At 39.6% G+C, this 20405-nt stretch overlaps 1 long non-coding RNA gene and 1 pseudogene across 1 annotated transcript; one reads left to right on the top strand and one right to left on the bottom strand.

Annotated features, from left to right (window-relative positions):
• The first annotated feature begins 13784 nt into the window (after positions 1-13784).
• Positions 13785-17010, top strand: LOC107776390 (uncharacterized). The gene is made up of 2 exons (XR_001645933.2): positions 13785-15888; positions 16247-17010. It is a non-coding gene; the product is annotated as an uncharacterized LOC107776390 (long non-coding RNA).
• A 55-nt stretch (positions 17011-17065) lies between these two features.
• On the bottom strand, positions 17066-19011 carry LOC107776391 (putative glycerol-3-phosphate transporter 1; annotated as a pseudogene).
• Positions 19012-20405: the final 1394 nt, after the last annotated feature.

Raw genomic sequence — 20405 nt, 5'->3', positions numbered from 1 at the left:
AATTGTGACTTGGTCAAATTCCATGGAACCGTGTAGTTGAATAATCTGTTGTTATCTGTACATTCTACATGTAGTAGGGAAATTGAACCACAAATCATATTTAGACTATGTGATGGCACTGTAGGGACCCACAGAGGTCGTGTACATGTTGAATTATCTACTAAATTACTGTTTTATACTTAGTCACAATTTACTTGTTTATTATATCTCGGTCTCTATTGTTCCTTGTTGATACATTATATTATTTCTGTTGGGGCTGACTTTCATGATTACTGAGAACTCGAGAGACTGGAGAGATTGATGGGTGAGTGAGGTCGAGGACCTGATTATGAGGTATTGATACTATAGCACGTGAGTTGTCCGTGCATCAAGTGAGTTATCTGTGGATCCAGATATTATACTATAGCACGTGAGTTGTCCATGCGGATTATAGCGCTTGGGTTGAAGGAGCTCCTCCGGAGTCTGCACACCCTCTAGTGAGCGCAGGTACCTACTAAGTGCGAGTGCCGAGTGCTAAGTGAATGGGAGAACTGAGTGACTGTGGCCCTGAGAGGATGTATTTGATTTCATTATTGTTGCACTTAGCTGCCATGTATCACTGTCTTGAAATCTCTGAAAGATATTACCATTTGTTTCACTTAAACTTGTCATTGAATAACTGTTTGAGCTAATTTATCAAACTTGAGAGCATGCCTACTTTCCTATGTTGAAATCACTGTAATTGAACTATAACTGTGAAGATCGTCACTACTTTCGATTCTTTATTTAGTCTTATTACTTACTGATTTGGTTGTACTCACACTACACCCTACACCTTGTGTGCAGACCCAGGTGCTTCCGGTCACGGCGGTTGGTGAGTTGTGGAGTTCGGATTCTCGGAGACTATCAAGGTAGCTGCTTGGCATTTCGCAAACTTTGTTTCTCCTTCCCTATTTTTTCCACTTATTGTATTTAGTTTCATATTATCATAGACAATATTTTTCAGACTTGTGATGTATAGATGCTCATGTACTCTATGACACCCCGGTGGTTGGGAACTTTCGCGTTGTATTTCAGATTTCTATCCCGTTTATGAAAACTTTCATTGTTTAAACTACTTTAATTCATTTTCTGCTAAAAGTGTTGGAAATATTTTTAAATGTCGGCTTGCCTAGTACCACGATCTGTGCCATCACGACGGGTTAGGATTTGGGGTCGTGACACTAACACTTCATAGATTTTTTTTTTTTTTATTTTTCATCTAATATATATTGCATTGAAGTTATGATCAATCTGGTCAGGTGTGTTTATAACACCATTTTACAAGAAGTTGGGTTTATAGAAGGATATTAGCCCTACTTTGAATAAGAATAAGAGGTAATCCATAAAATTAGAGTTTATAAATAATATTTTCGAATAAGTTTAGGAATTACTTATGTATTTTTACTAATTACTAGTTTCTCGGCATGTACATTGCCGTGTATGCCGAGTCATGTAATACATAGTCTTATAAAATAATATCGACATTATTAGAATTTGAGTAAATAAAACATGAAAGAATAAACTACGAGTTTATGTGAATAGTCAATGTGGATTATCGTGTAGTGACTTATTTGTCGAGGTCGAGATAATTTTATCGTTTAACCTACAACTGTAAAAAATTAATTTTTAATTAGATAAATGTAATTTGTTTTAGGTATTTCACTTTTACGAGGTACAAACATGAAATAAAGCATATTCACCTAACATGCAACATTTTTGACTTATTAATAGGTACATAATTTTGCTAACTCTACTTCGATTCTTGAGATGACAAAGCAATAATTTTGATAGTTCAAGATAAACTCTTTACTTTCTATTATGACTACCATTTTTATTTGAAATAGATAACAATATTAAACAATCTTATAAATTTAACATCTCGTATTGACAGTAGCTATTTTTATTTTAGTTAGTATATTAAAATAATTTCAAATAGTAAAAGTGGAAGTACGTATTACTAATTATGTGACCGAGTAATTCAAGTAAGTTGTTAGGAAAATATAAAATAAATTTGCATCGAATGCAACATTAAATCTACAAGGAAAAGAATAATAATTTTCATTGAAAGTTTATTCCAAATAAACACCAAACTTAGAAGTTCATTCTAAACAAACACCAAACTTTGTAAATAGATAATTAAACTAAGTTAAACAGTAACTCCATTACCAAAAAAACCTTCCCTATGTAGTTGTTCAGTAATTAACGAACACATCAGCCGTAAGGGTATTTTTTTCAAAAACACTGATGATATGTATTAAATAAAAAAAGGATTTAAAAACTTGAAAAAAGAGAAAGGGATAATAGTATACGGAGACGAATAACTTTGTGCAACACCAAGGGTTTAGTACTCTCAAAGAAAAAAATAGGCTTAAACTTATTACATTCTCCAAACTCTTTAAAGAATTGACTACCACAATATAGTTCACATAGACTCTAAAACACAGCTACATAAGAGACAAATAGGTATTTCGATTTGTCTTGTAAGTAATCTCAATTTATTATGAATGTATAATCATATGTTTATGAAAATCGCCAAACCCATATTATTCACAGTTTTTGTCGTCAAGCACAATGTACAACGTAAAAATATATTATATTTATTACAAGAAGACCTCAATATTCACAATAATTTATCAAACTTTTAATTTGTTTAAACTTAAATATCTAAAATGATCTCAAAAATATTTTAAAGTATGAATATATCGTAATAACCTCAATTATTCCTAATTATAATGTGTGTGCAAGACACAAAATATTATGAGATCATGACCACCTATCATTACATTTAATATACATATTAAATTTTGTAAATCACAAGGAATAATCATTTAAATAATGAGTAGAATAAAGAAAGTATAACCTGATTTTTGTTATCGTCATACCATTCCTACCACTCACTACAATTGAATGAGATGTAGCAAAGTCTTTGCCATGTTGTGACAATTGTTTGAGCCCGAAAAATTATGTCATTTTACACATCTAATACAGTGCTTGCTTACGTAAATTCTTGAATACATACCAAATAAAGGAAACAAGCAACTATATTTATAAATCATTTTGGTAAATTTAATATTTACACTTCCAACTCTGCGTTGGAAAGTAAAATACATCAAATATTAGAATTGACTTTTGATACTTCCTGGAGATATCTGCTTCACTTTTATCCCCAAATCCCTTGGCCTTTGCTTCCGTGGAGTTTTTATGACACTTGATCATTTATAAATATAAGAAGTTTCAATCGTTTGTAAACAAATATGTTTTTCCCTAATAGAAAAAAATTTAATCTTTAATTTTTGGGAAGAGAAACCATATGATTGCTTATAACTTGTGGTTGTCGATAACTTAAAATAAGTTCCATAGTTATTGTAATCAATCCTACAAAAATATTTATAGGTGTCTTTTAGAATGAAGAGACTAACCAAAAGGTACCATTTCCTAAAAGACACCATTTCTAAATGTCACAAACCACTCCCTCTTTGTTCGGTTAACCGTTTCACGGAATTTCGCCGAAATTATTTAATATTTTATTTAGTATATTAATATTAGAGAATTCTTATTAGGACAAGTAAGGTATTTAGATTATTTAAAAAGGTATTTTAGTCTTTCAACTTTTTAGTTTTAGGGTTTCCTGTCACGACCCAAAATAATAACCTGTCGTGATGGCGCCTATCTCGATACTAGGCAAGCCGACAACCTTAATAAACCACAATTTCTTTTAGGTTTGAAAATATAATATTTAAACACAATCCACAAGTCTCGCAAATACCGATACACACACTCCCAAAACCTGGTGTCACTGAGTATATGAGCATCTATATATTACAAGTCTGGAAAATACGGTCTATAATAATCTAAGACCAAATACAATAAACAAAAGGATAGGGAAGGAGAGACAAGGTCTGCGAAACATGGCAGCTACCTCTGAATCTCTGAAAAATCGACTGTGTGAAAGAATCAACACTCATTGTATCCGGGATCACCTGGATCTGCACACGAAATGCAGGGTGTAGTATGAGTACAACCAACTCAGTAAGAAACAATAATAAATAAAGTACTGAAAGTAGTGACGAGCTTCTCAGCTAAGTCCAAATACAATACTTTTCAATATAAAAGAGTAGGCATGCTCTCTAGTTCAACATTTAAGATTTCACTGAAATTTCATATCAAGTTTGATCGAAACAGAAAATAATATTTTTCCGATATTTCCAAAAATAGTGATATATGACACCTGAAATGCATCAAATAATAAAATCAATGCATCCTCTCAAAGTAACAGTCACTCAGTCCTCCCATTCACTCCAACCTCACAGTCACTCTTTCCTCACAGTCGCTCATTCCTCACAGTCGCTCATCACTCGGCAATCGCACTCGGCACTCGCACTCAGTAGGTACCTGCGCTCACTAGTGGTGTGTACAAACTCCGGAGGGGCTCCTTCAGCCCAAACGCTATATCAAGCCAATCATGGCATAAATCAATGAACATGTTGCGGCGTGCAGCCCGATCTATAAACATCCTCAAAATTAGGCCCTCGGCTTCACTCAGTCATTAACCTCTCCAGTCTTTCGGGTTCTCAGAAATCATGATAAGCAGCCCAACAACAAATGATATGATGCATCAATAATGAATAAGAGATACTGAGGTAAAAATGTGCAAATAGAACTGTGACTGAGTGCAAAATAGCAATTTAGCAAATAATTTCACAAGTACACGACCTCTTTGGGTCCCAATTGTGTAAACATATGATTTAAACACGATTAATAGATCAATTTCTCTAATACGGGAAAAAATGTATGGATATCAACAGATTTTTCAACTACACAGTTCCATGGAATTGACCAAGTCATAATTTCTACGGTTCACACCCACACGCCTGTCACCTAGCATGTGCGTCCCCTCAAAGCCAATCACATAATACATATTTCGGGGTTTCATACCCTTAGGACCAAATTTAGAACTGTTACTTACCTCAAGCCGTGTAATTCTTTATTCTGCAATGTCTTTTCCTCGTGAATTGTCCTCCAAACGCCTCGAATCTAGCCACAAATAATTCGATTCAGTCAATAAAATTTATTGGAATTAATTCCATAAGAAAATACTAATTCTCCAACAAAATCTGAAATTTAGCTCAAAAATACCTGTAAGGCCCACGTCTCGGAACCCGAGAAAAGATACAAAATCTGAAAGCCCATTCAACCACGAGTCTAACCATACCAATTTTACCAAAATCCGACCTCAACTCAACCCTCAAATCTTCAATTTAAACCAAGAGGTTTTTCTAAATCTTCCAACTTAATTCACTAATTAAATGTCACAAACAACCATGGATTCAGGTATTTTAACTAATATTGAGTTAGGAATATTTACCCCATTGTTTTCCTTGAAAATCTCCCGAAAATTCTCTCTCTCCGAGCTCCAAATCGATAAAAATGAAAAATGAGACGAAGTCCCATTTTCAGAACTTAAACTCTATGCCCAGTCATTTGCTCTACGTGATCGCGGACAACCACACGCGATCGCGAAGCACAAATTTTCACTACCCAGATTCAACCCTACGCGATCGCGGACTTTTCCACGCGATCGAGAAGCTCACTCTCACAGGCCTACGCGATCGCGGACTCGTCCACGTGATCGCGAAGCACAAAACGCGTGACCTCTACCTCTGCTCCACTTACTCTACGCGAACGCGACATTCTTTATGCATTCACAAATAACAAACTCGCACAGCTACGCGATCGCGACCCTTTTCACGCGATCGCGAAGAACAAAATCATCACTGCCACAAACAATCCTACGCGATCGCGGACATTCTCATGCGATCGCATAGAAGGAAACCAGTGACAGAAAACCAGCATTCTTGAGCTAGAATGCCAAGTCCAAAATTGATCCGTTAACCATCCGAAACTCACTCGAGGCCCCCGGGACCTCAACCAAACATATCGTCAAGTTCCATAACATTATACGAACTTAGTCGAACCCTCAAATTACCTCAAACAATGCTAAAACCATGAATCATACCCCAATTCAAGCCTAATGAACTTTGAAATTTCAAATTTCCACAAACGACGCCAGAACCTATCAAATTAAGTCTAATTGACCTCAAATTTTGCACACAAGTCATAAATGACATAACGGACCTATTAAAAGTTTTAGAATCAAATTTTGACCCCGATATCAAAAAGGCAACCCCCCGATCAAACTTCCCAAAAATTTAACTTTCGCCATTTCACGCCTAATTCCACTACGGACCTCCAAATAATTTTTCGGACACGCTCCTAAGCCCAAAATCATCATACAGAGCTATTTGAATGATCAGAATTAAATTCTGAGGTCGTTTACACATAAGTTAATATCCGGTCAACTTTTTCAACTTAAGTTTTCAATTAAGAGACTAAGTGTCTCATTTCACTCCGAAATCCTTCCGGACCCGAACCAACTAACTCGGCAAGTCATAAAATAACTGTAAAGCATAAATTGAGCAGTAAATGGGGGAACAGGATTATAATACTCAAAACAACCAGCCGGGTCATTACATTCTCCCCCTCTTAAACAAACGTTCGTCCTCGAACGGGTTTAGAATCATACCTGGAATCTCAAATAGGTGTGGATATTTGCTATGCATCTCCTCCTCAATCTCCCAAGTAGCTTTTCCGACTAGCTGGCCTCTCCACTGTACCTTTACTGATGCTATGTTCTTTGACCTCAGCTTTCGAACCTACCGGTCTAAAATAGCCACCGGCTCCACATCATAAGTCAAATTACCGTCCAACTGCACTGTACTGAAATCCAGAATATGAGACGGATCACCGACATACTTTCGGAGCATGGATACATGGAATACTGGATGAACACCTGATAGACTAGGTGGGAAGGTAAGTTCATAAGCCACATCTCCACTTTTCTTAAGTATCTCAAAAGGCCCAATATATCGAGGGCTCAACTTGCCCTTTTTCCCGAACCTCAACACACCTTTCATGGGTGAAATATTGAGCAGAACCTTTTCCCCAACCATGTAAGCAACATCACGGACCTTCTTGTCGGCATAAATCTTCTTTCTAGACTGCGCCGTGCGAAGCCGCTCTTGAATCAATTTAACCTTCTCCAAAGCATCCTGAACTAAGTCAGTACCCAATAGCCTAGCCTCACCTGATTCAAACCAACCCACCAGAGACCGACACCGTCTCCCGTATAAAGCCTCATACGGAGCCATCTGAATACTCGATTGGTAGCTGTTATTGTAAGCAAACCCTGCCAATGGAAGAAATTGATCCCAAGAACCTCCAAAATCAATGACACAAGCGCGTAGCATATCCTCCAATTTCTGAATAGTGCACTCGGACTGTTCGTCCGTCTGAGGGTGAAATGATGTACTCAACTGAACCTGTGTGCCCAATTCTCGTTGCACTGCTCTCCAAAACTATGATGTAAACTGCGTGCATCGATCTGAAATGATGGGCACTGGCACACCGTGTAGGCGAACAATCTCGCGAATATAAATTTCAGCCAACCATTCCGAAGAATAAGTAGTGCCGACTAGAATAAAATGCGCGGACTTGGTCAACCGATCTACGATCACCCAAACAGCATCAAACTTCCTCAAAGTCCGTGGGAGCCCAACTACGAAGTCCATGGTAATACGGTCCCACTTCCACTTCGGAATTTCAAGTCTCTGAAGTAATCCGCCGGGTCTCTGATGTTCGTACTTCACATGTTGAAAATTTAAACACCGAGCTACAAACCCAACTATATCTTTCTTCATTTTTCTCCACCAATAGTGATGTCTCAAGTCCTGATACATCTTTGCAGCACTTGGATGAATGAAGTACCGCGAACTGTGAGCTTCCTGGAGAATCAACTCACGCAAACCATCTACATTAGGCATACATAGCCTGCCCTGCATCCGTAATACACAGTCATCCCCAATAGTGACTTCCTTGGCATCACCGTGCTGAACCGTGTCCTTAAGGACAAGCAGATGAGGATCATCATACTGGCGCTCTCTAATACGATCATAAAGAGAAGACCGAGAAACCACACAAGCCAAAACTCGACTCGGCTCGAAAATATCCAATCTAACAAACTGGTTGGCCAAGGCCTGAACATCCAAGGCTAAAGGCCTCTTTGCTACCAGTAAGTATGCTAAGCTACCCAAACTCTCCGCCTTACAACTCAAGGCATCGGCTACCACATTGGCCTTTCCGGGATGATAGAGAATTGTGATATCATAATCCTTAAGCAACTCCAACCACCTTCGCTGCCGCAAATTAAGATCCTTTTGTTTAAACAAATGCTGTAGACTCTGATGATCAGTATAAAATCTCACAATGGACCCCGTACAAATAATGCCGCCAAAATTTCAAGGCATGAACAATAGCTGCTAACTCAAGGTCGTGGACCGGATAATTCTTCTTATGTACCTTTAACTATCTGGACACATAGGCAATCACCCTACCGTCTTGCATAAGCACTGCGCTGAGACTAATAAGAGACGCGTCACAATACACAGTATAAGACCCTGAACCCGTAGGCAACACCAATACTGGAGCTGTAGTCAAAGCTGTCTTGAGCTTCTGAAAGCTCTCTTCACATTCATCCGACCACCTGAACGGAGCACCTTTCTGGGTCAATTTAGTCATAGGCGATGCAATAGACGAGAAATCCTCCACGAAGCGACGATAATAACCGGCCAAGCCGAGAAAACTCTGAATCTCAGTAACTCAAGATGGACTGGGCCAACTCTGAACTGCCTCTATTTTCTTTGGATCCACCTTAATCCTTTCACTGGACACTATGTGTCCCAAGAATGCCACTGAACTAAGCCAGAACTCACCCTTAGAGAATTTGGAATACAATCTCTCCCCTCTCAACCTTTATAATACAATACCCAAGTGTTATGCATGCTCCTCCTGGCTACGTGAGTACACCAGGATATCATCAATAAATACCATGACAAATGAGTCAAGATACGGCTGGAATACGCTATTCATCAGGTGCATAAATGCTGCTGGGGCATTGGTTAGCCCAAATGACATCACAAGAAATTCATAGTGACCATAACGAGTCCTGAATGATGTTTTTTGAATATCCAAATCCCGAATTTTTAACTGGTGATACCCCGATCTCAAATTAATTTTGGAGAATACCCTCGCTCCCTGAAGTTGGTCAAATAAACCATCAATACACGGCAAAGGATACTTATTCTTGATTGTAACTTTGTTCAACTGCCTGTAATCGATACACATTCGCATAGTACCATCTTTCGTTTTCACAAACAGAACCGGTTGCACCCCAAGGCAACACACTAGGCCTAATGAACCCAATATCAAGAAGTTCCTGAAGTTTCTCTTTAAATTCTTTTAACTCATCTGGTGCCATACAGTACAGAGGAATAGAAATGGGTTGAGATCCCTGCACCAAGTCAATACCGAAATCAATATCCCTGTCGGGCGGCATACCTAACAGGTCTACATGAAATACATTTGGAAAGTCTCTCACTACCGGTATTGAATCAGTATTAGGAGTATCTGCATCAACATCTCTCACAAAAGCCAAATATGACAAACACCCCTTCATAACCATATGTTAGACTTTCAAATAATAAATTACCCTGCTGGGAACATGATCTAGAGAACCCCTCCATTCGACCTTCAGCAACCCCGGCATCGCCAACGTCATGGTTTTTGCGTGACAGTCCAGAATAGCATGACATGGAGACAACCAATCCATACCTAAGATTACATCGAAATCAACCATACTGAGCAATAAGAGATCAACTCTAGTCTCCAGTCCCCCAATGGTTACCACACAAGACCGATATACATGGTCCACAATAATAGTAGCGCCCACCGGCGTAGATACACGAACATATGAAACTAAGGACTCACGGGGCATATCCAGATAATGAGTAAAGTATGATAATACATACGAATAAGTAGAACCAGGGTCAAATAATATAGAAGTTTCCTTATGGCACACTGAGACAATACCTGTGATCACTGCATCTGAGTAAACGACATCTGGCATGGCAGGAAAAGCATAGAATCGGGCCTGACCGCCACCTGATCGGCCTCCTCCTCTTGGGCGACCCCTAGTTGACTGACCCCCACCCAGAGCTGGCTGGGCAGGTGGTGAAGTAACTGGTGCTGAAGTCGTAGTCTGACTCCTCTGCTGCACTGGATCTCCCGAGCGACGAGGACATTGCCTCCACATATGCCCAAATTCCCCGTACTCAACGTAGCTCCCCAGTACTAGTGGTGGTACTGACTGAATCAGGCCCTGAGAACCAGAATAACTGCTGGAAGCACCTGATGCAAATAAAACCTGAATCGAAGGAGCACGGGATGAACTCTGGGCTGGCAGGGCACTGAGGGATGAATGGCCCTGATGAGAACTATATGAACCCTGGCTGGATGATACACCACAGTGAACTGGACAACCCGTATGAGTGTGTCTGTAAGGACGACCCCTACCGCGGTAAAACTGACCCCCCAGAAGGAACACCGCTGAAATCACCTGGACCACGAGGCCTTTTAGCCTCCCTCTCTCCACGCTCTTGGCTACGTGCCATATCTATCTACCAAGCAATGTCAACTACCTCATCAAAAGTAGCACCAGATACCCTCTCCCGAGTCATAAGTAACCGCAACTGGTATGTGAGACTATCAATGAACCTCTTAATCCTCTCCCTATAAGTGGGAACCAACCAAACTGCGTGACGAGCCAACTCAGAAAATCTCATCTCGTACTGTGTCACAGACATACCATCTTGACGTAACTGCTCAAACTGTCTGCGCAGCTTCTCTCTGCGAGACTACGACACAAACTTCTCCAAAAGAGAACGGAGAATTCCTAACATGTAAGTGGTGCTGCACCGACCAGCCTGCGCCTCTCATAAGCCTCCCACCATCTGAAGGCAGCCCCAGAAAATTGAAAAGTAGTGAACGAGACCCCACTGGTCTCTAGTATACCCGCTGTCCGAAGTATCCGCTGGCACTTATCCAGAAAACACTGAGCATCTTCTAACTTAGCACCACTAAATGATGGAGGTCGAAGCCTCCCAAATCTCTCAAGTCTCCTATGGTCATCATCTGCCATAACGGGCACTACCGGGGCCTTAACAGCTGCAGATGGCTGGGCTGATAGTGCCCCCAGTTTCTGAAATCCCTATAACTACCTGCTCTAGAGTACGAGCAACAGGGGTATGAGTACCTCCCCCCGCCTGAGAAGTGGCAAGTGCGACCTGAGCCGAAACCACCTGAGCAAGGCTAGTGCAAACTGTCAATATCTGGGCCAAAGTCTCCTAAAGGCCTGAAATCTCAATAGGCACAGCTGGTGCCTGAGCTGGTCCTGTCGACTCAGCTATATCTGGAATCTGCTCCTGAGCTGGAGCAACTGGTGGTACTACAGGTGCTACTCCAACTGCTGTACGAGCTACACCTCGACCTCTACCTCGGCCCCTGCCTCTACCACGGACCCGGCCTCTCGCGGCCCTAGCTGGTGGCACTGGTGGCTGACCGTCCAATTCGGTAGTACGTGTCCTCACTATTTCTGAGAGAATAGAATAACAGAAATTTAGTTTTCGGAATCAACAATTCGCACGACAGAATACAAGAAAATGAAATTTTCCTAAGGGTTAGGCAGCCTCTTGAAGAAAAGTACAGACGTCTCCGTACCGATCCGCAAGACTCTACTAAACCTGCTCATGACTCGTGAGACCTATGTAACCTAGGCTCTGATACCAACTTGTCACGACCCAAAATCCTAACCTATCGTGATGGTACCTATCTCGATACTAGGCAAGCCGACAACATCAATAAACCACAATTTCTTTTAAGTTTGAAAATATAATATTTAAACACAATCCACAAGTCTCGCAAATACCGATACACACACTCCCAAAACCTGGTGTCACTTAGTACATGAGCATCTATACATTACAAGTCTGGAAAACGTGGTCTATAATAATCCGAGACCAAATACAATAAACAAAAGGATAGGGAAGGAGAGACAAGGTCTGCGAAACATGGCAGCTAACTCTGAATCTCTGAAAAATCAACTGTGTGAAAGAATCAACACCCATTGTATGCGGGATCACCTGGATCTGCACACGAAGTGCAGGGTGTAGTATGAGTACAACCAAATCAGTAAGTAACAATAATAAATAAAGAACTAAAAGTAGTGACGAGCTTCTCAGCTAAGTCCAAATACAGTACTTTTCAATATAAAAGAGTAGGCATGCTCTCAAGTTCAACTTTAAGATTTCACTGAAATTTCATATCAAGTTTGACCGAAACATAAAATAATGTTTTTCCGATATTTCCAAATGATATATGACAGCTGAAATGCAGCAAATAATGAAATCAATGCATCCTCTCAGAGTAACAGTCACTCAGTCCTCCCATTCACTCAAACCTCACAGTCACTCTTTCCTTACAGCCACTCTTTCCTCACAGTCGCTCATCACTCGGCACTCGACACTCGCACTCAGTAGGTACCTGCGCTCACTGGGGGTGTGTACAGACTCCGGAGGGGCTCCTTCAGCCCAAGCGCTATATCAAGCCAATCATGACATAAATCAATGAACATGCTGCGGCGTGCAGCCCGATCCATAAATATCCTCACAATTAGGCCCTCGGCCTCACTCAGTCATCAACCTCTCCAGTCTCTCGGGCTCTCAGAAATCATGATAAGCATCCTAACAACAATGATATGATGCATCTATAATGAATAAGAGAGACTTAGGTAAAAATTTGCAAATAGAACTGTGACTGAGTGCAAAACAGCAATTTAGCAAATAATTTCATAAGTACACGACCTCTGTGGGTCCCAATAGTGTAAACATATGATTTAAACATGATTCATAGATCAATTTCTCTAATACGGGAAAAAATGTACGGATATCGACAAATTTTTCAACTACACAGTTCCATGGAATTGACCACGTCATAATTCCTACGGTGCATGCCCACACGCCCGTCACCTAGCATATGCGTCCCCTCAAAACCAATCACATAATACATATTCCGGGGTTTCATACCCTCAGGACCAAATTTAGAACTGTTACTTACCTCAAGCCGTGTAATTCTTTATTCTGCAATGTCTTTTCCTCGTGAATTGGCCAACAAATGCTTCGAATCTAGCCATAAATAATTCGATTCAGTCAGTAAAATTTATTGGAATTAATCCCATAAGAAAATACTAATTTTCAAACAAAATCCAAAATTTAGCTCAAAAATTGCCTATGGGGCCCATGTCTCGGAACCCGACAAAAGTTACAAAATCTGAAAGCTTATTCAACCACGAGTCTAACCATACCAATTTTACCAAAATCCGACCTCAACTCGACCCTCAAATCTTCAATTTAAACCAAGAGGGTTTTCTAAATCTTCCAACTTAATTCACTAATTAAATGTCAAAAACAACCATGGATTCGGATAATTTAACCAATATTGAGTTAGGAACACTTACCCCATTGTTTTCCTTGAAAATCTCCCGAATATTCTCTCTCTCCGAGCTCCAAATCGATAAAAATGGAAAATGAGATGAAGTCCCATTTTCAGAACTTAAACTCTCTACCTAGTCATTTGCTCTACGCGATCACGGACAACATTTCTTCGATTATTATATTATTTCAGGATTAAATTAATTTATTTGTCTAAAAATTACTTATAAATTTAACTGTATCGTTTTACGGGTAAACAATACTGATCCTAAAATGGTACTCCTAGTCGTAGCCCTAAGTAGAATATTCTTCCACACAATGGAACAAGGCTTGATGAGCAATCATTTTTTGAATAGTTAAAAAAAAGAAAAAAAAAAGTAAAAGTCTGTTTGAAGAAGAAAAAAAGGCAGTTGCGTGCGGTGGGCAGCTACATCCTCAATCCAGTTGTCTTGCAAATCGCTCCACTTAGGGTACATCTCAGCACTTGCCGGAAAAAGGGAACAGGAAAAGTGTGATGGGGATTATAAGGAGCAGTTTCTCATTCATATCAGGAACTGTTTGCGGAATATACATAGCTCAGAACTACAACGTCCCCAACATTCGAAAGCTTATTGAGAACGCTTTATTCAAGGCCAAAGATGTCGAAGAGAAATATCGCAAGCCCCCCAAGCCTGGCGATCGCCTTTAGATTTCACTCTCCATATTTCAGGTTAACCATTCCTAAATCCCCAATTCCTTCGTGAATACTTATTTCTAATGTCCATAACAGTTCAACCGAGACAATCAAAAATTGTGTGACCTTTATAGCATGCTAGATTGAAATCTTCAAGTAAATTTTACCTGTTAATGATGATTTTTCGCTCGCCTTTTTACTTGACTTTCTCTATATCAAACTGTGCGCCAGAGGAATAATTTCGCCCTTTGGGCCGACCGATCAGTTGAATGCGTACTCAATCTTCAATTAGTATCACTTAAATTTGTGTAATTATGTTTATGTGGCGCTCGATGTTCCAATTAAATCTCTCAAGTTTTAGCAGGATTTTAGACTGATTGCCTTTCCTTTTATAGGAAAAGATCTGAATGGTAGACCAGTGTTCACTACCAATCCTTTGAGATAGAGACTGAGAGCTACAATAATACAATTTTATAACAAAATTTTCCTGTTAAATATTGTGTTGCTATGCATCCATTCTGGTTCATGGTTTATCAGCTAGAAGTTTTGTTTGTAATGGTGAATAGTTGCATAATTTGTCCGGTACGTACAATTGGCTGCTTGCATATTGTAATCTTTTAGTCGGCTACCTTTAGACCTTTTTACATTGAAATTTGCACCATACCAAGGAACTGTGGAATGTTTGTTTGGCTGCGGATTCTAGGACATTTTCTAATTGGGACTTAGCCATCTAGCTTTTTGGTTGATCGTTTGAAAATACTAAGCAGAACACATTTGGAAGTTCTTTTCTGTGATGTCTGACACTGGTCCGGCAGCTATTACCTATTTGGCGCTGTTCCTCAGTGTTCTGAAGAGATTGCATTTTCTGGGAGGTAAGAACAGTCTAAGTGTAATGTACCTTTGAATGATTCTGAAGAGGTTTTGAAAAATAATTTTTGTAGGATTATAGTGTCTGGAAAAAGAAAAACTATCTTCTGAAACAGTTATGTGGAAGGATGTTTTTCTGAAAACAGAAACTAAATAGCAACATGATTTTGCAAAAGTATCACTTAGACCCATGTCACTCATTCCGACGCCATTAGAAATTGGGGACAATTGATGATAAAAGTGCGCTTCTGTTTTCTTAAAGGCTTCTCTAGCGTATGGAATTGTGGCTATATCTGGTGCATTGGCTACTTCCTGCGGAGTTGCTTCTTATTCCCTTGGTACTTCACAGCACTTATAGCTTGTTTTGAGATCCAGAAAGATCAGATTCCTAGAGTCAAAAACAAGTGTTTGCTTAATTTGTTTCTGTGGTGTAAAAGTAGTCTCATAGAAAACATTGATCAATATATGGATTTCTTGGAATTGTTAGGGAAATGTTGTAACTAACTGCATGGATACTCCCAGCAGCAGCTATGTGTAATTCTGTGGTACCATCTTGGTACTAGTTAATAAAACCTTACCTTATCAACAACAACAAAAAAAGGGGTCAAAGGTTGCAAATAAAATGCATTTGAAGCCGTATGTTTGTTAAAATGATCACATGCATATGTAGTTTACTCGTTCCTTTGAATTGCCAGATATAGGTGTATGAATACCGTGGCATAGATCTCCACAACAGTTGATTGTAGAAAGGAGTTTATCCAGCTTATCTTAACATGTTATAGTATTTTTCAGGATCAAATGGGTTTTAGCATGTTCAGTTAATGCTCAGGTTAGCTCCTAAGAAAGGCTAGTATGTCTTCATGACGTTTCAATTCTAAGCTCTGAGAGGTATTGCACCTTGCTTGCTCATACATTTTGCCTTGAGTTATCAGATTTTGACATATTTGGCTAATTTTAAACGGATCTTCTCCCTCAACCTATCAAAAGGTTCGCTTCACTAGGATTATAAAGTTAAATTTGTCAAAAGCTAGCACCATAAGTAGGGTTTTAGTGAGTAGTAATAGTGATGCAAGTATTCTGTTAGACTCTCAAACGCCTGTGGGGCACTCCTTTATCCATTGGTAATACTTGACCTGTTAATATACTGGGAAGAATTGAGTTCTTTTCCTATCGATGATTCCACAAGAATGCAGTTGAGGTCTACCATTCTCCCCTATGTTAATGTTGAACTTCGTTGGTGGTGCAGGGCAGTTCCATTTCCAAGGTGAAACTAACTAATTTTATGATTGGCCTCGATTCTTTGTTCAAAGATAAAATTTTCGAAAACCATACATGTTGCCACCCAGAACCTACACTTGGATTCAACGTCAGATTGTGCTTCCTCATTACTTTATAGCCCCAAGACAATTGCTCTTTATCTCTCTTAGCAGCATATTGTCTGCATAGCCTCCATAGTGTGTGCAAGCATTCTTGGAGACGTTCTCAACATTTTTGAACAATTTACTTACCAACACCTGATTCATCCTTTAAGCACAATTTATTACCGACCTCATGATACGTGTCCCAATGTTTTTTCCCTGAATAGCATAACCATATATAAGTCTGTCCCTCGGCCTTGAGCTGTAAAAAAGAAAGATATTTTTTTGGTCCTCTGGTGCTAGCTGGATCTGATGATATCATTGATAGGCACACTGGAAGCTTAGTAGTTCGCACCCAGATGTTGCATCAACAATCGGCTATTTGGATAGGGAAAACAATCCTTCAATCCGTACAGTGGACCTATTGAAGTATGAAGTAGCAGACTCCATGCTGTTGGATTTAACAAGTTATTTTGATGGGCTACCCTTTCGTGGTTTTATTTATTGTAATTGATATTGTTATTATTTAGGAACCGATGTCTGTTTTAAGTGGTCGTATAGCATTGTTTTATATCTGGCTGATCCCTCTTCTGAAAATGTAATGTTAAACAACGAGTTTCATCCTCGGGGGCATTACAGAAGCTACTTGAACAATGTTTCGATCGCAACTGGATGGGGTAAAATACATAAATTATCAACAAATTCAATTAGTAGGTGTCCCATTCTACAAGTTGTACACGACTTCTTGGCCAGATCGCAAGTATCTGGCATTCTTGGGACCTTAATTCTTGAATCACGTCACTCACCTCAACTACAACTAGCCTGGTCAAAAACAAACCAGCAATGAAAGCTGCTCCCATCAGCATTAGCAAAACTGCATTCCAGCTATTAGCTGAAATGTAACCCATTAGAAATGGTCCAATTGCAGCACCAATTGAGCCAGTTCCATCAATTATGGCAGTCACAGTTGCAAGTGCTCGTGAATTGCCCTTCAAAGATCTCTGTGTTCCTAGGTCAGCTGAAACGGCAGTTGTTATCAATGAACAAGTGTCAATCACAAATACTCCAGTAATCAACATTAGGATGATGTTTATAGCATGGAGATGTGTCCGTAGTTTTGATATAGGTATAGGGCTGGGATAGCACAGTACATGAAGCTAGCAGCTGTTATAGCTCTAGCATCCAACTGATCAGAGATGCAACCTGCTAGGGTTCCTCCTCCTACCCCTCCAACATCAAACAATGTTGATAAGTTTCCAGAATCCTCATTGGACAAGTATCTTCCGTCTATAGCTATTGTAACATTAAACAGACAAAAGGGTAGATACATACCTACACATAACAGAGTGAGAAAATAACTGATAACACGAGAAATATAACATACCTGTGTGGCTAATGTAGAAGGGGGGCCAAAAGATAAATGTGTAAGACACCAACTTGACAAAGAAAAGGCAAAGAGCAAATTGTGCAACCCCAGGATTCTCCATGCTTCTATAAAACCCACAACTGATTCCCCCTCGCTGTCTGATCTCAAGAGAGGTTCATTCACTTCTTCTTCTTCTTTTGATAACAATTCATCGTCATCCTTGTTAACCCCAATAGACTCAGGATGAACTGGCAATAGAAGGAATACTACCCTCACTACTAGAAAACTGGCAAAAAGCGTCCAGGAAAACCGACCGAAATCGGTCGGAATTGAACAAAAGCCGACCGATTTTCGACCGTTTTCAATTTGTCGAAAAATAATGGTCGTTAATGCGAGGCGATCGCAGACGGTCGACATTTCCGACCGAAGTCGGTCGGTAATTTTCAACGTACTTTGACCAAATAATCTGACACAAAATAAACTTACCGACCGAATTCGGTCGGTATTCTTGAAAATAATTTTTAATTATTTTTAAATTAGCGACCGACTTCGGTTGGAATTTTAATTATTCATTTTTTTAAATATTGTTCACTTCCGACCGAACTCGGTCGGTAATATTAAAATATTTAAAATTTAAAATAAAAAATTCCGACCGAAGTCGGTCGGTGTTATTAAAATATTTAAAATTTAAAATCAAATATTCCGACCGAAGTCGGCCGAAAAATTAAATGAACATTTCCGATTGACTTCTGTCGGTAGGCGATCAGTTTTTTGGGTAAGCTTTTGGCAGAATACAGTTGTTTTACAGCTACACCACCTGCCAACAATCAATCACCTATAATGAAAGCATTACATTGCTGCCATTCAACCAATAACAACAACAATAACAACAATAACAACAACAACAACTATCAAAACTATATTAACAATATTTATAGAGTTTCAAAATACCCAACAACAAAACGTTTCACAAGTTAAAAGTTCAAACATCATTCAATGAGTGTTTTGTACTACATCATCTCCATCTCCACCACTAGAAGCTTCATCGTTGGCATGGTTCGAAGGATCATGACGAGAAGGATTAGCATCTGGGGAAGACTCACGAGACCGGGGAATCGGGAAAGCACCACTAGCAAGAAGATTGGCCAGCTAACCTTGAAGGACATTAAATTGTTGGTCCCTCTTTTCTAGCTGAACTTGAAGGGTATCAAGTTGTTTATCTCTCTTTTCTTCTCTAGCCTTTGTCTCTTCAAACTGTGCTTTCAGCTTTGCGATCTTCTTCTCCATACCCGAGAGAGTCGACCTATCAATTGCCTCGCACTGGGCGGAAGTCCCTATACCTCGCACTGGGCGGAAGCCCTGTCTGGAAGGCCGTATGATATCCCCTTTTTAGGACCACCAACAACATCCAACCATATCTTCTGCGCTTCTTCGTCTGAAAGGGGTGGTCGCTCGCCTTGCTCATTCGGTGGTAAGCTCTGAGTATACTCCTCCACATTAGTCTTGTAGCGAACCTTTATTTAGAAGATAAAAAATTATTAACTATATAATATAATAAATATTAATTTCAGGTTATAGTAGTTATGAAACTTACATATGTAGTCTCCGCCCGGTCCTCGACCCATCTACTTGGATCTGTCGGTGCCTTCTTCTTCCGGATGTGAGTCTCCATGAAAAACTCATCATGAGTCATCCTCCTCCCATAGTTTTTTCCTACAAATATAATAAAACATGTTAACTAAATTAAAATATATAAATATAGTTCAATAAAAATAGATTTAAATATTTTAAGGAATTACCAGTGGTCACCTCGCACTCCCCATGCTCCTTGCACCCACACAGTGCAAGGAGCCACTCTTCTCAGATGCTCGGGCCTTCTTTCCCTGTTCACTCCTCTTCTCGAATTTATCAGTGGTTCACTGCCTCAGCAGATCCTCCCATAAATGCGGTAGAACCCATGAAAGCTTCTTGCTCTTCTTTCGAGCAGAACAAAAAGAATCAAATAGTCTCTTACGACATTTGAACTCAAAATTTACAAGAATGGCACTGTTTTGCCAGTCCTCCCAGGCACACTTAGTCTGCAAATGAAGTATGTAACGTTAGATGAAAATATTATTAATATAATGCTTAAATAGATAAAAATTGTATTAAAACCTTAAATTGGTTGAAAAGTTTCTCCACGAGCTTCGGTGGAAATTCACTCCAAGTCGCATAGGGTGCATCATACAACCGGCCAAGAACTTCAGTGATTATCTTTGTAGTCTGATGACTAGGTATGAACCTGCAACATAGCAATTACATTAAATAAACAAGACTAGCTATTATAATTCAGCAAAAATAAAGAAGTAATAAATAAATCTTACCCATTGCCCCCAGGCCTGATGATCATTCTATGATAATGATCATACCGCACTTCCTATGGATCATCATCCTCCGATGGATCTGAAATGTGCGTAGAAGGGGGGGCATCTGGCTCAACGCTACTATCCCGAAGGTGAAGTCTAGAAATGCTGGGAGACGAACTCTGTGGAGAGGGAGACGTGGTCGCTAATAAAGATGGATGCGATCTAGACCCCTACTGCGATCCAGACCACTGCTGCGATCTGGGTGGATGAAATCTAGATGGATGCGATCCAGGTGGTGGTGAAGCAAATGGAACAGATGACAGGCGTATCACCACA

This window comes from Nicotiana tabacum, chromosome 13 (assembly GCF_000715075.1).
Source record: "Nicotiana tabacum cultivar K326 chromosome 13, ASM71507v2, whole genome shotgun sequence".
NCBI lineage: Eukaryota > Viridiplantae > Streptophyta > Magnoliopsida > Solanales > Solanaceae > Nicotiana > Nicotiana tabacum.
This window is presented reverse-complemented; position numbering and strand designations above follow the sequence as displayed.